Source organism: Dioscorea cayenensis, unplaced genomic scaffold, assembly GCF_009730915.1.
Source record: "Dioscorea cayenensis subsp. rotundata cultivar TDr96_F1 unplaced genomic scaffold, TDr96_F1_v2_PseudoChromosome.rev07_lg8_w22 25.fasta BLBR01001254.1, whole genome shotgun sequence".
Classification (NCBI taxonomy): domain Eukaryota; kingdom Viridiplantae; phylum Streptophyta; class Magnoliopsida; order Dioscoreales; family Dioscoreaceae; genus Dioscorea; species Dioscorea cayenensis.
In genome coordinates this window covers 6918-12212 of record NW_024087645.1, presented here as the reverse complement: position 1 = coordinate 12212, position 5295 = coordinate 6918, and positions in this window count along the sequence as shown.

Below are 5295 nucleotides of genomic sequence, written 5' to 3'. Positions count from 1 at the left end.
ACCCAACGGATCAATTGAGGTTCGGCCTCTGACTTATTCAACAGGTATGTGAGTGCAAAGTGATCAGTATAAACAATTACCTTGGATAGCACCAAATATGACCGAAATTTATCAAAAGCAAAGACCACCGCTAGTAACTCTTTCTCCATGGTAGTGTAGTTCTCCTATGCATCATTCAAAGTCTTACTTGCATAATAGATAAGATGGAAGTGTTTATCCCGTCTTTGTCCTAATACTGCACCCACTGCATAGTCACTTGCATCACACATCACCTCAAAAGGTAAATTCCAATCCGGAGAAACCACAATTGGTGCTTCAGTAAGTTTCTTTTTCAAACAAAGGAAGGGATTCATGAAATCATCATTAAACTCTAAACGAGCATCTTTTTCCAAGAGTTTTGTCAATGGTCGGGCAATTGCAGAAAAGTCTTTGATAAACCTTCTATAAAACCCTTCATGTCCTAGAAAGCTTCGGATTTCCTTTACTGAACTTAGGGGAGGTAATTTCTCAATGGTGGAAATTTTTCCTCTGTCTACTTCAATTCCTCTCCTTGAAATCTTATGACCAAGTACGATGTCCTCTTTAACCATAAAGTGACATTTCTCCCATCTAAGAACCAAATTAGTCTCCTCACATCTTTTTAAGACTCGCTCAAGATTTTTAAGGCACAACTCGAATGAATCTCCGAAGGCCGAGAAATCATCCATAAACACCTCCATAATATCCTCCACCATATTCTCGAAGATTGCAAGCATGCATCTCTGGAATGTAGCCGGTGCATTACAAAGCCCAAAGGGCATTCGACGATACGAAAATGTCTCGTAAGGGCAAGTGAAAGTCATCTTCTCTTGGTCTTGTGGGGCGATAGGAATCTGAAAGTACCCTGAAAGAACATCTAAAAAATAGTAATAAGAGTGTCCCGCAAGTCTGTCAAGCATCTGGTCAATGAACGGTAAAGGGAAATGATCTTTCCTCATAGCATCATTGAGTTTCCTATAGTCAATACAGACTCTCCAACCTGTGATGGTTCTTGTGGGAATAAGCTCATTTTTTTCTTTAGTAATGACCGTCATCCCCCCTTTCTTTGGCACCACTTGCACTGGGCTCACCCAAGCGCTATCAGAGATCGGGTAAATAATGCCCGCATCAAGCAACTTTATGACTTCCGTCTTCACGACCTCCATCATGTTGGGGTTGAGTCTTCATTGGGGAATTGCAGTGGGTTTGTGATTATCCTCCATGAATATTTTGTGAGTACAAAAAGATGGGCTGATTCCTCTAATGTCAGAGATCTTCCACACAATTGCCTTTTTGTGCCTTCTCACCATGCTCAAGAGTTGATCCTTCTGTTCCCTTGTTATGTCCGAAGCGATGACAACAGGGAGTGTCGATTCTTCCCCCAGGAAGGCATATTCTAAATGCTCAGGGAGAGGTTTCAATTCTAGCTCTGGTGGTTCTTCAATTGACGACTTTACCCTTCTATAATTTTTAAAATCATGTTTCTCAATCTCCTCCGTTTCTTCTAAGTCACCATCACTGCTCAAGCTATATTCCTTCACTGGAAGTTCTGCCTCAATTGTATTCAAATCATCTCTCGGGGCGTAGTTCACCTCTTCTGTGTTTTCGAGTGTTGACTGAATGACCGCCTCATTAATTGAACAAGTTAACTCGGGTGGTCTCTCCGGTCCATTGTCTAGACCTTCATGAATATAATTGGGCTGACTACTGGATGAGAGAACATCTTATGCCCACTTTCCGCATTTTGATTCAAAATAATTGTTGAAGATCGATTGAGCTCCTTGATTCAGAACAAATTGCATAAGTGAATCCTCACAAAAGCCTTCCTTCGATTGATTATCATTGAAGTCCATGTTGTCCCCTTGAACTGGTTCATCTGAGTAGAGAGGGGATGGATATTGCAGGTAGGGGGTAGTAAAATAATTGTTAGTTATATACATGATTAAAGTAAAAAGATATGTAAGGAATACAAAGATGTAATAATTATAAAGGGTTAACAACCAAAAACAAGAAAAACACAAAAACAAAACAAACGAGCAAAAAGCAAAAAGAAAAAGAAAAGGCTAAATCAGCACGTGTAAAGCTTTAAAAATATTCCTCAGTGAAAGTCTCCGGCAACGGCGCCAAAAACTTGATCGACACAAAGTGTGAACACCCGCAAGCGCACGGGGTCGTCAAGTAATAAACCGCTCATGCACGCACGAGTGGGTCGTATTCCCAAGGGGCTTGAGGAGCTACTTTACTCACTTCTTACTTGTTGTTTAGCTCACCGATTCCAAGGTAAGAGAAAAGAAGAAAAGAAAGCAAAATGAAAAGCATGAGAAATTCTAAAGAAGTGTGAAACAATCAAAACACGGGAGATGCTCAAGGTTGGAAAACGGTCACCGATGCGGATTCCCGAGGTGGTTACTTAAGTGAGTAAGAAATTGAGTAGTTAAGCACGTGGCTAGTTTGACCGAGAAAACCAAAACCTAGGTCAACCCGATGGTCACGGCAATTGACCCCTAACCCGGTGCAAGTGTTGAACGTGGAATTTCTTCCGCCCAACATCCCACAAGGTTGCAAGGAGAATGGCAGTTTTCACAAATTAGGGTGGAAACACAAGTAGTTTTCAACCCTAGGAATGGAGTGGTACAAATACGTACTTTAATAAATGTCTAAAAGTACGTATTTGTTTTCAGTAATCCCACCCCCACCCAGCTCGGAAATGACATTTCAATGGCAAATTCATCCCTAATCGCGTCGCCGAGTTCCCAGGGCTTCTACTAGGCCTAAAATGTAAAAATAACCCAATTTAGACCAAAAAGGGCATCGATTCAACAAATACTGTAAAGAATAATACAAAACAAATACATGAAAAATACATACTTTTAGATGTTTATCAAAGTACGTATTTGTACCCCCTCCATTCCTACGGTTGAAAAACTACTTGTGTTTCCACCCTAATTTGTGAAAACTACCATTCTCCTTGCGACCGTGTGGGAAGTTGGGCGGAAGAAATTCCGCGCTCAACACTTGCACCGGGTTAGGGGTCAATTGCCGTGACCATCGGGTTGACCTAGGTTTTGGTTTTCTCGGTCCAACTAGCCACGTTCTTAACTACTCAATTTCTTACTCACTTAAGTAACCCCTCGGGAATCCGCATCCGTGACTGTTTTCCAACCTTGAGCATCTCCAATGTTTTGATTGTTTCGCACTTCTTTAGAATTTCTCGCGCTTTTTATTTTGCTTTCTTTTTTTCTTTTCTCTTACCTTGGAATCGGTGAGCTAAACAACAAGTAAGAAGTGAGTAAAGTAGCTCCTCATGCCCCTTGGGAATACGACCCACTCGTGCGTGCATGAGTGGTTTATTACTTGATGACCCTGTGCGCTTGCGGGTGTTCACACTTTGTGTCGATCAATAATAAAAGGTTAATAAAAATAAATACATCCTAGGGTTCACAAATCCAAGTACCTACTAGGGGTTTTAGCTCTCCATGGAGCAAGATACAATCAATAATGAAATCGAAAGTAAAAACATGCAATGTATAGTAAAACCCCCTCGGTATTCATGTCAATGGTCTTGTGGAATGGCGTCATCTGCTTCAAAGGTCCTCTTGTCAAGCCTAGGGCACACCTCGCCGGATCGGTGACCACAAAAGCTCCCCCAATAACTATCTTCCAAGAGAAATGCGGTGTCAAAGCCATAGAACCACTCCAAAAGCCTTGCCAAAGCCTCTCTAAACCCTAACCGCAATCTTCTTAAAAGTTTGAGAAAAGATAGGAAAAAGAATGTTGAAATCGGGTGGAAAAAATGTTGTAAATAGGCTGGAATCAGGCATCCACAAGAGCATGTGGATGTTCCACACGCCCCTGTGGAATTTCCACATGGGCGTGTGGAATTTCTGTACGCCAGTGTGGATTCTCTTGATTTCTGATTTTCGGCCGGCTGTAAACAGTAACTGCTATAGTGAATTGTTACAGTGATTTGCTACAGTGGCCTGCTATAGTACCCCCACCGAAAACACTCCCAAATCTACTTTTCATCGAGGCAACATAAATTTGCACATGTTTATGACGTAGATAGTGTCGCTTCTTCAATAAACGGGTTCATTGGTGAAGATCTTATTATTATTGCACAAGTTGGGATACACAAATGTGACTACCTTAGTGTCCCTACAACTCATTGTAATGGCTTGAATACATAGAGGTTGGCACACATTCATGTATCTTAGAGCCCCACTTGTGTCTTCGCGTTTGTTGCTTCCAAGATTACACCAAATGGTGCGTTTATGATCTACTTTTACCTTCTTTTCTTAATACTTAGCTTCACAACCCTATATGCACAAAAGAACACAAATGCACATGTATTAGCGCTTAAACCTGGTAAAAGTCATGCTCATCGTAAGAAAAAAATACTTTGCATTCTTAAAACACAAGCATTTATCAAACTCCCCCACACTTAAACTTTTGCTTTTCCTCAAGCAAAAATATAACATTGAAACATAGAAGAAGGAAATATTGAAAGTGCTTGGCCTTAGGTTCACCAAAGCATGCAAAGAGAGCATTCTACAAGTAAGGGAAGTTTCAGCACTAAATACGAAAAATTAGTGCTCTAGCTAAAAACATGAATCAAAAAGGACAACAAACCCGAGATCGTGTAACTGTGTGTAAACTCACTCAAGTAAACTCAAAGTATACTCCTCAATGTTCCAAGTATAAGGGACTTATTTAACTACAAAATGTAACAAAACAAAAAGATGGTAGGAGCTTCACACATCCTCTAAGGTAGCCCTTTCAGAAGCGGCCGCTAAGGTGGCTTTCACACTTTTGAGGTTGTAGCTGTTTCTACTGGGGTGGTAGCTTTCACTCATCCCATGAGATAGCTCTTTCTCTCATTAGGGCATAACCAGTATCCGACTTATGAGAGTAGCTTCATACTTCCTAGGTGGTAGCTCTTTCCACCCAAAATGCACAACTAAACAATATATCTATTTTTTTTCTTTCTTTTCTTTTTCCAATTTTTATTTTTTTTTATTTTTTTATTTTTTTTAGCAAAATAATGCAAAAAACAAAACTAATTAGTCCCTTAAACATCAAACTTGAGTTTCCAAAAGAAAATTTCTAGAAATTCTAGAACAAACTAGAGAATGAAAACTTTCAATGTTAAAATTCTCCTAAACTCAAGAATACACAAATTGCAACTAAGGTGAACCGCCATTGGCTGCGTGAACATGTATGTCAATCAAAATTTATGTAAAGGACATGTGCAATGTTGATAAGTGTCTAAATGTAGAT